This window comes from Lipotes vexillifer, unplaced genomic scaffold (assembly GCF_000442215.2).
Source record: "Lipotes vexillifer unplaced genomic scaffold, Lipotes_vexillifer_v1.1 scaffold527, whole genome shotgun sequence".
In the NCBI taxonomy this organism is placed as follows: domain Eukaryota; kingdom Metazoa; phylum Chordata; class Mammalia; order Artiodactyla; family Lipotidae; genus Lipotes; species Lipotes vexillifer.
In genome coordinates, this window is record NW_006793902.1 from 2061690 (window position 1) to 2082374 (window position 20685).

A 20685-nucleotide genomic window follows, 5' to 3' on the forward strand; every position below is an offset into this window, starting at 1 on the left:
TATTTACATTGCCAAGCAGGAAAAATATATTTTCATACTGGACAATGTAAGTATTTGAGAACTCAAATATATGTATCGAGAGAGGGAGAGAAGTCAAAAGAGAATTGGAGAAGACAAAAGACACGCTTCCTTAAAGGCTTTCTGAAAAATTTTGTAATAATGTGTGCAGAGCATACCCACACACCTTGCAGGCTAGATTATTCAATCTATGCATATAGGTTTCAGTTTCTTATTACACCTTATCTGTGGAGTTACCTGGAAAGGTATCTACCTACACCTATGCCACCCTCATTCCTGGAAAATAGTTGCTTACTATTACGTAGCTCAGGAAATAAGGAAAGACCACTCATGTGTTTCTTCTGCTCTGAGGTGATCATATAGCCACTGCCATGTTTTCCTGTGTTGCCAATTTTTAAATTGCTTAAAGAAAACTAAATATATATATATGTATTTATAACTCCAATAAAATTAACTCCTATTGGATTCCTAAAAACTAATCTTTAAAAATTATACTTTTTCATAAAAAATCCTTAATGGTTCCTGGCTTATTATATAGCTCAAAATCCTTAGCACTTAGGCAGGCTTTAAACAATCTGATCTTAATTTCTGACTACCATTCTTCTCAGCATGAAGCATTCATTTGGAATCTTTGATTCTGAATCTTCTAGAATGTGCCCTTGGCTCTCTTCTCTTTCCTGGATTTTTCCAAGACAGATATTCTTGTGGTTTCCCCCTCAACTATTGCCTCCCAGTAAGCCCAGATTTGTACCATGTGTTTTCTGACTCTTGTTATGGGCTTCTGCCTTATTTTCACATACTATTTCTGTAACAACTAGTATACAGTTGCTAGGTGGATGCTAAACTTGCCTTTCATTCATGGTCCTTTTTGGCTCTTTAGAACAGAGTCTGAATGGTGTGTGATTCACTGAAGAATATTGATTGGTCAGTCTCTAGACTCTTTATCCAGAATGAACCAATCAGGCACTGATGCACATGTAGTTTGTGCAGAACTATGGTAGTATATGCTTTCTAAATTACTCATTTCTGAGTAATTCTCACCTTCTTGAATTTTGTATTAATGGATTAATACTCTCCCTGTATGGAGTCCAGGCTCTTTGATGCCAGGAACCTTATCTTACACTTCTTATAATGGAATTCCTCCAATTCCTTTAATGCTTACATAAATACATGGATACATATATACAAACACAAATACCTGTAATAACTCAGATCCTCTTCTCCTATTCACCAATCTTGTAAAAAATAGAGATGTAAGAAGGAAGGAGAGAAAGGCAGTAATCGTAAAGCATAGTGGAGTAAAAATGGGCAAGATTTGGAGTATAAAAAGAATTAACTTTTTACTCTCTTCTGTCATTTGCGAGTTTAGTAACCTTGTGCGTGTTACTTAGCCCTACCCTGTAAATGTCATTATTCCAATCTCTAACTGGGGGAGAGTGGCCTCTAACTATAAAGGATTGTTATTGCTGGATCATATACTAGTTCTATTTTCAGTTTTTTGAGAAACCTCCATAATGTTTTCCACAGTAGCTGCACCAATTTACGTTCTCACCAATTGTACTAGGGCTCCCCTTTCTCCATATCTTCACCAACATTTGTTATTTGTAGACTTTTATATGGTAGCCATTTTGACAGATGCTTTTTTTTTTTTTTTTTTTTGCGATACGTGGGCCTCTCACTGTTGTGGCCTCTCCCGTTGCGGAGCACAGGCTCCGGACGCACAGGCTCAGCGGCCATGGCTCACGGGCCCAGCCGCTCCGCGGCACGTGGGATCTTCCCGGACCGGGTCACGAACCCACGTCCCCTGCATCGGCAGGCGGACTCTCAACCCCTGCGCCACCGGGGAAGCCCTGACAGATGCTTTTAATTTGCGTTTCTCTGATGATTAGCAGTGTCAAGCATCTTTTCACGTACTTGTTGGCCATCTGTATATCTTCTTCCGAAAATATCGATTCAGGTCTTCTGCCCATTTTTTTATTGAGTTTTTTTTGATATTGAGTTGTATGAGCTGTTTATATGTTTTGGATGTTAACAATTTATTGGTCATGTCATTTGCAAATATTTTCTCCCATTCAGTAGGTTGTCTTTTCGTTTTGTTGATGGTTTCCTTTGCTGTGCAAAAGCTTTTAACTTTAAGTTCCCTTTGTGTATTTTTGCTTTTATTTCCTTTGCCTTAGGAAACAGATTAAAAAGATATTGCTATGATTTATGTCAAAGAGTATTTTGCCTATGTTTTATTCTATGAGGTTTATGATTTCTGGTCTTACATTTAGGTCTTTAATCTACTTTGAGTTTATTTCTGTATATGTTGTGAGAAAATGTTCTAATTTCATTATTTTCCACTCCTGTGTATCTATCTAAAGAAAATGAAAACACTAATTCAAAAAGATACATGCACACCAATGTTCATGCAACATTATTTATAATAGCCATGATATAGAAGCAACCTAAGTGTCCATCAACTGATGAACAAATAAAGAAGATGTGATATATATACACACACCTATGTGTGTCTGTATACATATATACATGCGTGTTTATATATACATGTGTATACATATTTATATATACCCCCACACACACACAATTGAATATCACTTGGCCATAAAAAAGGATGAAATTGTGCCATTTGCAACCACATGGATTGACCTAGAGGGTATTATGCTTAGTGAAGTAAGTCAGACAGAGGAAGGTAAATACTGTATGCTATCACTGTATGTGGAATATAAAAAAAAGAATGAATATAACAAAACAGAAACAGAGCCACAGATATAGAGAACAAACTGATGGTTACCAGCAGGGAGAGGGAAGGAGGGAGGGGCAAGATAGGGGTAGAGGATTAAGAGGTACAAACTCCTATGTGTAAAATATATAAGCTACAAGGTATATTGTATAGCACAGGGAATACAGCTAATATTTTACAATAACTTTAAATGGAGTATAATCTATAAAATTATTGAATATATTGTACACTTGAAACTAATATAATGTTATAAATCAACTATACTTCAATTAAAAATAAAATAAAAGGCATTGTTATGAAGACTAAATAATAATGTATGTTAAGTCACCTTGAATATCTGTTTCAAGCACACCTTGATTCTTTTTTCAGAACCCAGTTTTATAATCTATAAAATAGGCATAATATGCACTGCACAGATATGTCAGAGAGAAAAATAAAATAATGCAATAATGTCTTTGGAAGAGTTAAAATGTAGTTGTTTAATAAAATTTAGCTCATTCTTCCCATATAGCAAAATCTTAAGTCATTGTTATATCCCAATGACAGATAGGTATTAAAACTAAGTTAGTTTGATTATAAAGTCTCCGTTTCAAAGTCTAGGGGAATGTTTTTACATTACAGAGGTCTAAATACAGTTGTTAATTGAAACTTTCTGGTAAAGATGTTATTTTACATTTCTGTAAAGTAAACACCTAACAGAATAAAATTAAGCCTGAGTTACCACCAAAATACCCACATATAAAATAGTGAAAATGAGGAATTATTTCCATGTCTTTTAAAATTACATTCACAGAATATTTCCTGAGCATATTTATTAGATAAAATAATATTTGGAGAGTGGCAGTTATAAAATGTCAATTCTTGGTGTCAAATCATTCCATCATAAATTTCATGTGCCTAATTTTGTGACTTTTCACTTCTTCTGGAATGCTGCTCTCAAATCTCAGAAATGGGAAATTTTATTAAGTTTATAATGATAGAAATATTTATTTTAATACCATCCTGGACAAAAAAATCAATCTGTGTTCATAGAACCAGAATCTTAATGTCGGAAGGAATGTTTGAGTTCTTTCTTTCTGTCTAATTCCCTTATTTTACAGTTGACAAAAATTGAAATTCAGATAGATTTAGTATCAAGGTCATGCAGGTATTAGATTTTGCATTAGTCTTTTCATTGTTTATTTCCTCCCATAATAATATCGAAAATTTTAAAAAAGACATTAAAACATAAAAAAACAAGATATTACAATAGCAAAAATATGTTTTCAATTACTGTAAGATTAATAGAAACCCATTATAAGGAGAGCTGCTTTAAGTGAGTAAAATATTTTACAGAATGTATGTAGACATGAAACAAGAAATTTCTATTATTTTTTGCAAGTATTTATAGCTGTTTATTTTATGGTCAACCTAGATACAGGCAGGATCTTAATCAAATAGTGATGATACTCAGACTCACTGAGAGCCAATAGAGAAAACACACACACACTCAGGCACCTGCTCCTGAGCCACCGCACACTGGAATACTCTCTAGAACATGGAGAAAATAAAAATACATGTGGTAATTTCTGTGAATCCTATCAAGATGTTGATTGTACAATAATTATGTCATCCACAAATAACTCTTAATATTATCTTCGGTGTGTGTGTAAAGGTGTGTAAGAAGCCTCTTGCCTTCAGAAATGATTGAGTCAGAACCCAAAATTCAAGCCTTTTAAAAATCCCTGTTTTTCCCATTATGCTGTGCTCCCTCTGTGAATAGGTGAGCACAAGCTCCCCCCCACGCCCATCCCCGCTAAAAAACACTCCTCCATTGTCTTTGACTCTACTGGGTTTTGCATCTTTCTTCTCCTGTATTCCAGTTCTGGTTAGTGTCTTACATACCTACTCTGTTTCAAGCTGTTTCCTGTATCACCCATTAAATTTACTTCAGCAGCAGCTATATTTCTACTTCAGCTCATCCCCTTAAACGTGCAGTCTGGTATGTAATACAGAAAAAAGATTAAATCGATATTGGGTTTTTAAAATGTTTAAGAGGACTTGCCAATTATGCTCAAGGCAAAGCTTCTAGCAACAATTCCCAAAACCACAGCCTTGAACTAGTCTGAAGAGGAAACAGCTGGAGCTGCCAGCAGACTGAGAACATATCACTTCACTCCGTCCTCACTCCTGCTTCAAGAACATGACTTTGCAACTCTGGTTACTGTCCTTAAGGGTGAGAAAGAGAAAGATTCTCGCCCTTCTTGCTATTACAAGCCATAAAATTGTGCCTAGCTGTAGGGAGACGGGAGAGGAGGGAGTGCAGATTTCTCAGTGTATGTAAGATGAGATGGTCTTTGTGGACTAGTAGGACCCCTGTGATAAGGAACTTCCAAACTTAGTTCAGCTCTCCAATGTGAGCAGTCATACTCAATGAAACTGTTCATCCTTTATGTTACTTATTGTTATTTTCAGTTGTCTGTGGGCTAAAATATGTGTTCTCTTAAATATTTTTAAAATAGAGTAAATTGCAGAGATTAACATAACAAACACGATAACCAATCTACTCAACTTTAACAACTATTTCCCTCATTTTCCTGAGTAGGTCGATGATTTTATAAATTCTGTCATTGTTCCATTGTTTATCTTAGGAGGAGGTGAAAGACAAAGACACTTAATATACATCTGAAATATTCATGATGACTGCATGAGTTTTTAAATTTTATTAAAATATTTTAAATTTATTATTTTTATCCAGGTAGTCTTTCCATGTAGGTTTAAAGAGTCAAAGAGTAAAAATTATCAGACTTATAATGAAAAAATCACAGTCCTCTAATTTACCATTCCCAGTTTCTAATCCCACTTCCCTATACTACTACTTGATTTTTCAGGTTTAGATATTATATATTTTGATAGCTAATTTCATGTGTCAACTTGGCTAGATCATGGTATCCAGATATTTGGTCAAACATTATTCTACATGTTTCTCTGAAGGTATTTGTCCGAAGAGATTAACATTTACATCAGTAGATTTTGAGTAAAGCAGATCACCCTCCGTAATGTGGGTGAACCTTATCCAATCAGTTGAAATCTTTAATAGAAAAAGACTCACCTCCCCATGTGAGAATTAATTCTCCCAGCAGACTGCCTTTGGACTTGAACTGCAGCTCTTTCCTCGGTCTCCAGCCTGCTGGCCTACCCTGCAGATTTCGAACTTGCCAAGCTTACACAATTATGTGAGCTATTTTTTTTCAAATACATCTCAATCTCTTTCTCTGTCTCTCTGTCTCTATCTCTGTCTCTCACTCTCTCTGCCCCTCCCTCCCTCCATCTCTATCTAAGTATATATATATATATATATATACTCATCGTGTTTGTTCTGTTTCTTTGGAAATCCTATATATATATAGATATACATAGATATATAGACTTCCAAATTTAGAAGATGAAGCTGTAACTTTTCTTGTTTTTTACCACTTCCTCTTCCTCATTTTTGTAATATAATATCCCAATTTTTACTTAAATCCATATTTTTCATGAATGAAATTTTGGACTGTACAGTTATTGTTCACAGTTGCACTACATAATGGACATAAACATGTTTTCATCCTTATACAATATTTTGTTTTTCCTGATGTTAATTATTGCCTCAGTTCTTTGCTTGATTGTTTTTCTAAATTTTCTATTAATGTCTTGAGATACTTCTCAATATGGTCATACATCACTGCCTCTGAAAACTGAATGTGGTTACTATTGATTCTCTCAACATGGCCAGAATGGTATACACATATTCTGCTTATCTGAATCTCAGGCTTACAATTCCCGATCTGGACTTGGTACAGCTGGTGGGTTAAGTCCAAGTCATTTGTGTGTGTGTGTTCTAGGCCTTGGTAAAATAGATACCCTGCTTTATATCTTCTCTTGTGAGAGGGAGACTTTGTTTTATGTGACTGGGGATTTCCACAATATTAGAAGGGGCTTCAGTTTCTGAGCAGCCAAAATAATTATAAATGGCCACTACATCCTGATACTGCCTTATTTTTAGGAAGCTACTTGTCCTTCATAATTAACTGCATTCATTCATCAAGATTCACACATAGAAGCAGCATAGATACGTGAAAAGAAATTGGGAGATAAGATTTTAATCCCATCTCTAATATTTATAGAGTAGGAATTGATCTAAATGATTGTACATAATGAAAGATTGCTATTGCTAGTGAAAGTCAAGGTCAAGTTTTAGTTTTCACTTATAAAGTCACCAGTTAGATACTTTTTTTAAAATTATCAGTGTTTTACAAACTTCCATATGAAGGTTATACTTCAAAAAATTAGGCCAAAATCTCATTAGAATATCTTGAAATAGTGAATTTTTAGCATTTAATCTCCAATGCCAGTCATTTATACAAGGAGAAAATGTATGGGCAAAATGAAGGAAATAATGAAGAGATGGGAATTAAAAGATTATTAATTTTTTGTATTCAAAGTGACTAAGTTTTGAAAGTTCTGAGTGGAGTTAGATTAGATTCCAGAATGTACACCCATCCATCAGGTACCTACCCATATTTTTAATACATCACTCAGTCTTAAATTTCTCAGAGACTCCCATACATAAATGAATGAATAAGATGGTTACATGATAATAGTCTTAATTTAGGAATAGAGAAAATGTTTTGTTCACTGAGGAATTTGAGCATTATTTATAATGTGCTCTTCATAAATTTCAATTGTTTCAAATATGATTATTCTCATTAGTCAAAAAGTTTTATTTCTTCATAATGTTAGCCAAAAGAATTGTCTAAAAATCAAAAGAGAGCATTTTGGCTCCACATTTACCTATCCATTTATTATTAAAATGTATAATAAGAAAATTAATATTGGTAGAAAATAATAAAAAAATAGAGATGTGTTGATTTACTTCAGGTTACCTATTACTTATTTAAGAGTTAGAAGTCAGATTAGAATTTTTCATTTATGTTTTGGGTATTGGATTGAAACAGTTGAATACAGGGAGAAATTATACTTCGGACGTTAGTGAAGAAGTAATTTGTGCACATACCACTCATTCCCTTTGAAAAAACATGGTGTACTTTACGAGATGAAATGAGTCAGTTTTTTTTGTGAGTATACCTCAAACTGAATTTTTAGGAAGAAAAATGCCTTAATCACTAACAGAAACTGCAGAAATAAATTACTGACTTGTAGAGTGCATTCATTCACTCACCCAACAAATATTTTGGACTTTAATTATATGCTGTGAAAAATGCATGCATGATACTCTGCTTAATCTACTATAATTTAATATTATACACAAAAGCATAATATATGGTACCAGTTTGACTATCTTAGGGAACATTTTGAACAGGTGCTCTGTTTTTGCAAAATAGAAATCCTAATTATTTTTTCTGCAATGGAAACTAGAGGTGTCCATGATAACCCATTATAGGTTTTGGTGTGCATGTATATTCAATTTTGGAGGAAGTCTTCTATGAATAGGTAATATTTCATATACCTAGGAAACAAGTTCAGATTGAAAAAACAGCATGGTGCAGTGATAGTTTGTTAAATTCTAAGTGATGAGGGCCACATATTGTAGATGAAGGGCAGCTCCTAAAAAGTGATTGCCTTGTGAGGGAAAGATCTTTGAGAAAAATACTTACATTCACTCAAGTGTGTCACAGTGTTACATAAGTGCTGCAATTTGTATTGACAGCATCTGTTCCTTGTCCTGGCCCAGAGGGTGTCAAACTAGGTATAAATTCAAAAATGCAAATTTTATTGCTTACTTTCAAAGCTAAATTTTCACATGATATCTCAAACCATGAATAAATTCTACAGATTTACACTTTCTTCCCTCTGATCATTAATCCTCTTTATTCATGGAAAATATGCTTGGCTGTATATGTATATATACTTTTAATTTCCATTTTGCTAAAGTACTGAACAGAGATATATTTGTAATTCTAATAGTGACGATGATGGCAGTGATCATGATGATGATAATGATAAAGAAAAATGGTTTTGAGGATAACTATTATAATGATGATGCTATTTCTGATAGCACTTCCAAGTTCTTTCTTGTGTCTGCATTGTTTGGAGAGAAGCTGAGAAAAAAAATACCTTTAGTATTATCAGACGATGGTGGAGAATTAGAATATCAGGAAGAAGACACTCATAAATATACTTTATATCCATTCTTTTCATTTTCACTGTCATCATTAATTCTACTCATTGTTTGATTCATTCATTCATCCATTCAATATACACTTTTTAGGCACAAATGAGGTGCTAGAATAACATAGAAAACAAACATAGTCATAGCTATTATCTTCGTGGACCCTTAATCTAGTGCAATATGTAGAGGTTAGTTCCATACAACTAACTGAGAAGGTTCAACTGTGTTAGATACTATGAATGAAAGTGACATGATGCTTCTAAAGCTTGTAAAAGAGGATTCTGATATAAATATGATCAAGAAATTAAATAAAGTATAGGAGTTAAGAGAAAAGAGGAGAAAAAAAGTATTCCAGGCACAGAGGTCAGAGGAAGCATGATGTGAATAATAGCAATTGAAAGTCATTTGTCTGAATTAGATAAAGCCAGGGGAGAGTGGTTCTCCATATGGCTAGAAAAGTAGGTAGAACCATACCAAGCAGAGCCCTATTGTCTTATGTTATGTGAAAGGGAAAGTGATCAAACTAGTACCCTGATAGGATTTGCATTTTGAAAAGGGCACTCTGACTTGACTGCAGTCTGAAGAATTAACTGGAAGTGGACAAACTTACTCTATGACAAATTACAGAATTAATTTTTGTTTTTAACCTGGGATTTGGCACGGCCAGCTACCTACCCTGTTTTAATAAGAAAGAAATTAAAGTCAGAGAAAATAAGTTTTATGCTTAGTGTCAGAACTTGATTTAAAACAAACAAAACTTAGATTATTTCAAATATGTCCTTTCCATGAGATTCGGACATGTATTGATTAAATTTACTAGCCAAACTTGCTTCACTCTGCTCTTGGATCATCTGTGTCACCTTTTATTTTACTGTTCTTCTGTAGTTTCCTTTTTTCCCACCACCTCTTGCTTGTCCTCTCCACTGCTAAACAAAAATATCATCTTGCCATTCTGAGCTATAAAGAAATTTGTGTCACGCTAAGGCTCTTCTTGCACATTTCCATTACATAATAACTTATTCATAAACATAATATTTTTCTAATAAACTGCATGTTTTCTGAGGAAGAGGCAATAAGTTGATCTGTTTTCCTTCCACTGTTTCTGATTTGATTTATGCGATAGCTGTATAAGCAGAAATGATACTTTGAAAATTGTCAATATTCTTTATGAGTATATTACTGTATATTACTATATATTTCTGAAAATGTTACTATCTAAATTAAGCTTTTTGTAATTAATTAATAACAAAAAATAAGTAACCATAGTTTTATTAGTGAAAAATTCACCTAATACTAAGGTATACCTGGCCAAATATGGAAATCCTAGAGGGAAGAGGTAGGATCTACAGATTCAGTAAGTCCCTTTTGGGGTCAGAAAGGTTTGCGTATATGGTCATATATATTTTTGACCATTTCTTAATTTTGAGAGAATTATAATACAGCCACAAAATTCAATTATTCTAAAAATCCAAATAAATTTTTAAAATATGAGTGAAGTTATACTGTAAATCTACTTAAAACTCTTCAATGAATTCTCAAAACGTGTACTTAAAATAAAATACAAATTCCTGCTACTTATTAAATGACCCTACATGATGAAGCCATGCATCAGCCTCCCACCTCATGTCCTGTGGCTCTTCCCTCAGTCACTGTGCATCAACCACTGGGTCTTTTCTCAATTCCTCAAACGTTATAAGCTCATCTTTGCCTTGGGGCCTTTGCACTTACTCTTTCCTACTCTCAAGCTTTCTTCCTACACAGCCACATGGGTCTGATTTCTTGTCATCATTTAGACCTCAGCTGAGATACGAATTGCTCAGGGAAGACTTCTCTGACCACTGCTCTACTTCCAGTCACCCTCTCTCGCATTCTACAGTTATATACTCTTCCCAGGACTTCTTATTTGAAATCATCATATTTATGCATTTGCTTATTACCTGCCTTCTCCTATGAATAGAAGTTCCATGAAAACAAGTGTTTCATGTAAAATACTTCATGTAAAATACTGCACCTGACACTATTTTACTTCCAGAGAACAGAATATCACCTGTCACCTGGAAGGTACTCAATGAGTATTTTTTTTAGATAAGGGAATGATTGTATGAGCAACTGAAAAAATCACAAGATTATGAGGCCTCTGCTGTATCTCTACACCAAAGCAGCTGTAGGCACACAGGATTCCAGATCTTTCTTTCATCGATAGAATTCATAACACCTACATTACTTTTCAATTTATTATTAGATGTTTTCAGAGAGAAATATACAGAATTTTATGGCATTGCCTGAAAAAGAAAAAAAAAATCAAAGAGCTCAAAATAATACCTACTTCCTCTGATGGTAGTTAAATTGATATCAACATACTTTAGAAAATCTAACTATTAAGCAATCTTTAGCAAACTTTATTTAACTATTAAGTTTTGCTTAATAGTTAAACTTTAACTATTAAGCAAAACTTTACAGAAGTACAAAGTGCAGCTGTTATAAATAATGTGACTTTGGGGACTTCCCTGGCAGTGCAGTGCTTAGGACTTTGCCTTCCAATGCAGGGGCTGAGGGTTCAATCCCTGGTTGGGGAGCTAAGATCCCACATGCCTCGTGGCCAAAAAACCAGAACATAAAACGGAAGCAATGTTGTAACAAATTCAATAAAGACTTTAAGAATGGTCCACATAAAAATAAATCTTTAAAAAAAAAAATAATGTGACTTTGCATAATGTGACTTTTGGATTTACAACTGAAAAGGAGTGAGAGAGTTAAATACTGAGAGAATAACTCAAGTTACCTGCTATCTATTTCATATACATATTCTGTGTTTGATCATAATAGTTTTAAAAAAGTGGACATGAAGTTTTCCCAGAAATCAAATTAAGTCGGACAGTCTATTCATCCTCTTCTGGTGATCCCGATCTTCAGATGAACCCAGTAGTACTCTAAGTGAATAGTCACCAGACACCTGCTGAGTAATCCTTATAACACTGTGCTTGGTTAACATGACAATAGTAAACGTATATATAGCATTCATTATGTCCCAGTTACTGTTCTGTGCACTTCACATATATTAACAAGTTTAATCTTCATAAGAGCTCTTCAGTATAACAGTTATTGTCTCCATTTAACAGACAAGACTAAGGGACTTGCCTAACATAAAACTTGTCAGAGCCAAAATTTGAACATAGGCAGTCTATCTAGAGATCCAGATCCTTGATCACTGTACTGTACCACCTTTTACACAATCCTCTTCTGTCTGAAAATCAATCATGTGTGTGTAAAATCAAGTCAAATGCAGCTAATAGATCTGGGGAATTTTAAAGTCAGATATAGAACATTGGAACATTGAGAAACAGAGAATAAGAAGACCGTAAACTTTTAAATGATTCAAAGAAATTTAATTGGATTTCAAAGAGGTTATCTTAGTTCAGGCTGCTGTAACAAAAATACCATAGAGTGGGTGACTTATAATCAACAGAAATTCAATTCTCACAGTTCCTGCAGGCTAGGAAGTCCACTATCAAGGCACCAATAGATTTGGTGTCTGGTGAGGATACACATCCTGTGTCCTTACATGGAAGAAGGGATAAAAAAGCTCTTCTATAAGGGCATTAATCTCATTCATGAGGGCTCCACCCCTATGACCATTCACCTCCCAAAGACTCTACCTCTGAATATCCTTACATTGGGGATTACATTTCAAAGTGTTAATTTTGGGAGGGACACAAACATTCAGTCTAGAACAGGAATAGATTTTGGTTGCTTTCTCTCTAAGTTTGCCCAGTATAACCTAGACATATAAACAAATTTGTTAATTTCTGCAAAAGAGAGCATGTAACTTTAAGGTAACTATTAATTCTGCTGCACCTGTTACTTTAGATAAACTCCTCATTTATAAATTCCAAACTGTTTTACTTACAATATTGTGGTCTAAACACATTTATGAAACTACTACTTTTGAAGAAATTATGTGGTTTACTTTACTTGATTTTATACATATTTACAAATACTTTGCCCAGAAAAAAAAATCTGCTTCTCTGGAAGATGTATTCAAAATCTCATAGTGGCATGTGAAAAAAATATATATAAAGGTATAGATACCAGCTCCAGCTATGCTACCTACAACAAATGAAACTTTTACCAAAATACATAGCTTAATTTGGACTCTTATTTCCTTATATTTAACCATAAAATATAATACACTTAGCTTTCATCTGTTCAGTAATTTTCTGGGGAATTTTCCATATTCTATTCTTTTGATTCTGATGGTTCTTGTACTAATGAGACCCCTATGTCTCACAACATATAGACCTTCCTAAGGCAATTGAATTCTTTCGATCTTTATCTCTTTCTGTTAACTCTCTAGCAAGTTTTATCTGTTGCGATACACCCAGGGCAAGAAGACAGCTAGAAATAAGTAATTTGTAGCACTGTAGAGTAAGGTGCAGTAGGCCTTAATACTATGATCTCTAAAGATATCCCATCTCCTGTCTTTCTCAAAGACTGAGTGCTTCGTCTAGTACTGTGATTTATACTGTATCTTTCCACAAAGTCACTGTATTTATGCATGTCAGTTAGGACACTTTCTGCTACTTATTGTGAAAGAAACTAAATGATACTTGGGAAATAATTCCTATCCTAGTGACCAGTAGACAAATTTGTAGTGACCAGGATAGGAAATAATTCCTATCCTAGTGACCAGTAGACAAGTTGAGCCATTAGAGTAATTGGGTACATTTCATTCACAGTTATAAAGTAATGAGATTAAATGATGCTAAAGCTAATTAAATATATATATATATAAATGTATATATAAAATTCTCAGTAACTAGCTATATGACACCAAAAAAGTTAAAACATTTTTGTCTGTCTCCTTTCTCATATCTTGAAAACGTCAATTTTTGTCCTTTTATCTCACTGGGCAGTGGTGAGAATAAAATGTGAATTCCTTGAACACGTGAAAAAAACAAAATTAGTTAATATTAGTATTGTTGCTCTTATTATTATAATTATGTTCTTAAATTACTCCCTAGCCATTAAATACCCAGGATGGGGTCAGTAAGCTAAACTTGTAGTGTCTGAAGTCTTTGCTAAAGCACTTTTAATTAACTTAAAGAATTAGAGAGAGAAAAAAATAAAACATTTGAATGATTTATAAATTCCAGGTAATGAGCATATCTTTCTGACCAAAGATTATGTTTTGATTATTTGACATAATCAGTGGTGCCTAGCAGTTTCAGGCATGTAGTACTAACTACAATCACTAAAAATGTCCTGTGGTACCTCCATGATATAACTTTAAAGGTGGTACTTTGCTTAAGGAAATGGGTTAATTTATGTTCACATATGTATCGATTACTTACTTAGGAACTTAGACTGCATGCTTCTTATTGCTACATTTTGACTTGCCATGCCTTTGTCATTTATCTGTTTCTTTATTCTTGAAATAAAAGTTTAAGCCTCCTATTTTTTCTAAGTATACATAGTTATAAAAGAGCACTGCAAGATAAGATTTTTCGTATGTTGAGTTAACACCATCAGATACTGCCATGAAAACAGGTGAGCCAGCATTAATCATAGAATCATACAGCTGGAAGGGAACTCCAAAGGTGATGTAGTTAATTCTCTTGACTCCATGTAGACTCCCTTGAAATTAACTTAGACAAATAGGTGCCCGTCCAAGAACTTAAAGGTCAAGTGGCATCGTGAATGTATGAATACCCATAGCCAAGTGGAATATGAGCTGATAATTTAGATAATTCACGTACAATATCTTTATATTGATTCAATCATCTAAATATATGAATATTTTCATTTGGACAGCAGTGTAGTTTAACAGGAGAAAGTGATTTGAAGTTGAAAGGCTATATTAGAATATATTTTTTGAGAATAGAAAGAGACTAAATATAAAATGCCTATACTAAAATGTTATACTGCTGTATAACAGAACACCACAAAGCTTAATAACTTACAACAAAACAACAATTTATTGCTCATTACACGACTTGGATAGGGCTCAGTGGGGATGGATCATCTCTACTCCACGTGATATTGTCTGGGGCATGTTGACTTGAATTGTATGTAGGATAGAAGATAGCCTCACTCAAATGTCTGGGCACAACAGATGGGATTGCTGAATTAGTAGGAGCATGCTAAACCTCTGTGTCTTTGTGGCCTCTGCAGAAGGAGAGTCTTAACATTTTACATGGAGGCTTACTATCAAAATGACAAAAATGGAAGACGATACCTTTTAAAACCCAGGGATGGAACTCTCTTCAATGTCACATCTGTTCCATTTTATTGGTTCAACAAGTCATAAGGCCAATGGTCATTCATAAGAGAAGTAGAATACCTCTCTTAGGCAGGCAGTCCTGGGAAGGGTCAAATTTCTGGATCTAATTCCAGTAAAATATACCATAATAAGTTATGCCCCTGTCATGTAAAAAATATACCCACCCCCTTCCAGCACCTCCCCAAAACTTATCCCATTATAGCATTAGACTTGAAGTCCATAGCTTGTGATCTGCATCAGGACTGGATTTGGATGAGGTTTTCTGGGTGCAAGTCCAGTTCCTCTAGAGAACTGATAATTTAAAAAACTAGTTATCTGTAGCTAGTATTATTCATGAGACAGGGGCAGGACAATAGAGACACTCTTTTTCAAAGAGAGGAAGAATAGGCAGCACATAGCTCCATAGCAATTCTAAAATCCAGCCATCGCTTGCTTTCACAGCCTCCTACTCCTGCAGACAGGAAATGTTCTTTGAATATAACCCAGTTTTGGCCTGTGAGAATGAATCACTAATTCATGGCTAACCTCAGCCTTTGGCTTTATCATCTGAGCTATTAGACTTGCTCTCTGAGATGCCATTCCTTTATCATAAGAAATAACTTTTCTTTGCTGGTGAGTAGCATTTTCTTCCTGATATACTGAACAGTTGGTGGCCAGAAGCCTCTTTTTATTTTGAAATGTCTTAATCTCCTTTAGTCGAAGCTAGTACAAGTACTCTAATAACTTTGTATTAAGTTAACGCATCAAATTATAATTCATTTCATTAGGTAAAAGCCATACCTACAATGTCTTTAAGACCAGCCCTTCTCAGCTTTGGGCTGCAAGCCATGTTTCTATGGGATGTTGCCCTTAATATTCTTAGAAGACATTTTTTCATGCTGGGAGAATGCAGTATAAAACTCATTAAGTCTTTCTGAGGTTTTAAAAAGAGGTCTTACAGAAGAACCCTTGATTTGATCTTTTTCTGGCAGTGCCCTGCATTTGGTCTTTGACTGAGGCTATTTCTGTCTTTGAGGCGGGGGATTAGAAAAATATTTACTTTCCTATCTAGAAAATCCTAAAATGGAAATATTTCCCCTAAATTCTGTTTCAACACTGAATATTTCCTCCTTTAGCTCATAACTCTTTTCTTATGTTTTCTCACACACAGGTAATCAAGTCAGTTGGCACTTTTGACATTCTGCATAGATAGCTCCTTAGTCAGATACATTTTCTACATTTTATGCTAACTTAGTCAGCAGTTTTGCCAGTTTCCCATGGATACTTAGCACTGGATTTCCTTCCTTCAGCCTCCCAGTGCAAGCCACCTTATCGCTTCTCCAGTCTCAATCAACAGGCTCTTTACTGCCCATCCAGCCTCTTGCAATCACCTGGGTCTAAGCCAATACCACATATTTTAAGTTTCTGTTATGCATGTCTCCATTTCCAGGTCTCAAAGTCTGACTCATATATTTATTACTGAGTAAATAACCACCAAATACTTAGTTACTTAATACCACTATAATTTAACATTTCCAACAATTGAAAGTAAGACTCTGATGGGTATGTCTTCTGCTCAGTTTTGTGTTGTCTGTGGTCACTTACCTGTTTAGTGACTGATGCATTTAACTGGGAGCAAAGTTGATGTTGGAATATGTAAGATGGCCTTAATCGCATACATAATACTTCAGCTTGGGTAGATGGAATGTCTGGTATTTGACTGGGGCTCTCTCTACATATTCTTTCACTGTTCAGTAGTAGAGCTTCTTTACATGGGAAGCCAGATTCCAAAAGAGTTATAGTGGAAGCTGCTAGTCCTCTGGAGACAAAGTCCAGATCTGGAAGAGTGTCATCTTCACTGCATTCTATTGGTAAAAGATAGCCACAAGCCAAGCTTAAATTCTAGAGGAAGATACTACATCCACCTATTGATGGGATTGAGGTATGTACATGCAGAGACTGAGGAATTCTTAGAAGTCATCTTTAAACATAAACTATCACCAGTATAATTCTGGACATATATAGTGGGTGATTAACAAATGTCAGTTGCCTTTCAGTCATACCCCCATGTGATGTATATGTTACTCTTCTTTCATAATGAATGTATTTATTAAACAGTAATTTATAAAATAAAATGAATTTTACTCTCACTTTACTTACTATAGTAATCATATTCAGTTTTAAATTTCTCCTTTTTAAATAAAGAAGGAATATCTTCAATGACATGATTTTGGGGAGATTAAATACTATTCTGATTACAAAGATGCTCCTGGATTTTGCAATTACAAGGTCATTGTTGCACTTGACCTTTTATATGTCCTGAAGCCTTTTTCATTATGCTGAAAAGTAAAGAAGGATGAGAGCTAGTAGAATCTGTGAATAAAAGCTATTCAAACTTTAATACTTAAAGTAATACAGGATGTGGGGGAGAGAGATTATTGTGAGGGAGGTCTCTTTCCATTCCCTCAGCTTTATCTACTTATATGTAAGGAATTTAAATTTAACGATTTAGAACTTATATGAGCTTCCCACTCTCTTTGTTCATTCTTTGATTATATGACTTGTTACAGCCAATAAAGATATATGCTGTGTAGGTGAGATGGAGTCATCTAAGTAATGATGTAGGTGAGATGAAGTCATCATCTATATTTTATATGGATATAAGTAACGCAGATAAGATAGAATTTTAAACTAATACCATATGGCCTGATTTTTACACTTTTCTTTTTAAATGGGGAAGTTTTGTTTTGTTTTTTTCCCTAACAGTTCTCTCAGAGTATAGGCCAAGCAATTTCTGGATGAATACATTCAGAAATATTGACACCTTGTTAAATTGCTGTCAGGCTTCAGGGAATGAGTTTAAAGGTCCTGGAAGTACTAATGGTTAGGAAACTCAGGCTGACATATTGGCCATGACAAAAGAAGCTCTATGCACAGTGTCAGCAGTAGTGGCAGTAACTGGTTCTGGCAGGGTGGTCTCTACCACCGGGTGATAAGACACTTTTATCTTTATGAGTTTCAGAGGCATTTCAGAAAGTATTTTCAGAGTTCTGTGTTGGCAATACTGAGAAAGAGAACATCAAACGTGTTTTCAGGAATGGCAGCTGAGATCCCCTCTGCTCACCAAAAGCTCCACAGGGAGCAGGGAAGAGTTTTGTGTTTTTGTCATTTTCCCCACTTGCTGCCCTCAGTCTACACAGTAGTGTTCACAGGGTGAAGAGGAAAGAGAAGGGAGTAAAAGGGATCCTAGGGTAGGGACAAGGGTAGTGGTACATGCCAACCAGAGTCTTCAGTGAATCCAACTCGTGCACAGATCAGAAGCAGCTTAGAATGATGATAATAGATCATGCATTTTAGGTTATTGGAGAGCAAATACTGAAAAGACATTCCTGTAGAGTTAGGGTGAACCAAACAATGAGGCTTTAGGTACAGCATTGAAAGGAAAGAGAACTTTCACAAACTAGCCTCTGGGTTTATATAAGTGATATGTGAAACCACAAAGGGGAAGGATCAGTGTGGGAGGCGAAGGGAGTGGGGAGTGGACTCTGTCAAACTACTAAAAATACAATGGAAATTGCACGGGTGGCTTGGGGAGGGGGGTCAGTGGAATCCAGGGCAAAATGGCGCTCCTAAACTTCTCAGTGGGATGTGAATCCACGAACATCTCGGGGGTGGTAAAGGTCATAAACAGAAAACCTGCTGCACCTTCTGAATTTTCATAGATTTCAATGATTTGGTTCCAATCCAGAAACTATCTCGAGACAATAAAAAGGCAGCTGAATGGGAACTGAGAAACACAGCTAAACTCTCAGCGAGCTATTTTGACGGTACCAGAGGTTCTCACACACAGTGACAGCTAGCAGCGTCCAAAGTGCTGACATGACGACTTAGACATGTGATAAGGAGAAACACCGTTGGCATTTTCTACCCCTGGGCAGGACCAGCCGGTCTTGTCTTATGATCTTGTAGCACTTTGTTCCTCTCCTTGGTACCAGACAGCTGCATAAATTAAATGCAGTGAGGGGCGGAGTCAAGATGGCTTACTAGGAGGATGTGGAATTTCCATCTCCTCACATCCAGGGCACCTACCAGGCACTGGTGAGGGACCACGGACACCTAAGGGGACGGGAGGAACCCCCAGCGACTGGATAGGACTTGGGGAGTGGGGGGAGTGAAGGAGGATTTGAAGTGGAGGCACCCCTGAGGGGTGGCTGGGGGAGGGGAAGGGATCCCATGCCGGAAGTGGGAAATTGGGGAACCATTGGGAGGGCACAGGATCGAAAGGGAGCGTGGCCAGGTTTTCCCTGCCCACTTGGGCCCCCAGGAACCTGTTGAGATCCCTGGCCTGTTTCTCTGCCCACCTAGGCCCCTCCAGCCACGCCGGTCCTGAGGGAGTGGGAGGGAGGGAAGGGGGAGCAAAAGTAAAGGCCAGACCTTCGGGACCCGAACCCCTGAGGGGTGGCTGGTGGAGGGGAGGAGTTCCTACACCCAGTGGGATACACCCACAGTTAGGGGTCCAGCGGGGAGGGGGGAGGCCCTGGGAGAGACGGTGGGGGAGGGGCATGAAGGAACGGAAGGGAACAGGACCAGGGCCTTCCCTGTCCACTTAGGCACCACGGAGCCGGTTGGGCTCCCAGGCCTAATCCTCTGCCCTTGGAGCCTCCCTGCTGCCATGCAGAGCCCAAGCCCCACCCCACACCCCCACCCAGGGCCCTACCTCTACCCTCGGAGACCCTCTCTGATACCCCCTCCAACACAATGGGCCTAACCCCTACCACACTCGCTCACTTGGGGCCTCGCCTCCAAACTCCACACTCCAGAGGCCCTCCTTTCCACGTGCTGCCTCTCCCCTTCTGCACAGGTCCTAAGCAGAGGCCCCGCCCCTCGCTCAAAGGTCACCCCCCACCCGCCTAGGTCCTGCTCCACCCTAAACCCCTCCCCTGCCTAAGTTCCACCCCACCTAAACTCCGCCCCCATAGCCAAGGGTTTTTTTTTTTTTCCTCTTTTAGATTGGGGTTCTGCTTTACCTTGTTGATTCATTATTGTTGATTCTCTTATATTTCGTTTTTTCTAATCTTCTATTTTTCTAATTTTATTTTATTCTTTATACTTTGTTATAGTTCTCTCCTTCTGGCTTGTTCCCCCCCTCCTTTTTTTTATTTTTCCTGTTGTGGTTTTATTTTACCTCGCTGCAGTTGTTACAATTATAGTTTTATTTTTCCTAATACATTTTTTATCTTTCTAATTTTATTTGTTTTTTTATTCTTTGATATTATACTGCTCCTTTTCTTCTTTCTTTCTTCCATTTTTTTTTTTTTTAACTACACCATGAAGCTTGTGGGATCTTGGTTCCCAGGCCAGAGGTAGGGCCTGAGCTCCTGTGGTGGGAGCTCTGAGTCCAAACTGCTAGACTAACAGAGAACCTCAATTCAGGGAATATCAATTGGAGTGAGACCTCCCAGAGGTCCTCATCTCAGCACCAAGACCCAGCTCTATCCAGCTGCCTGGAAATTC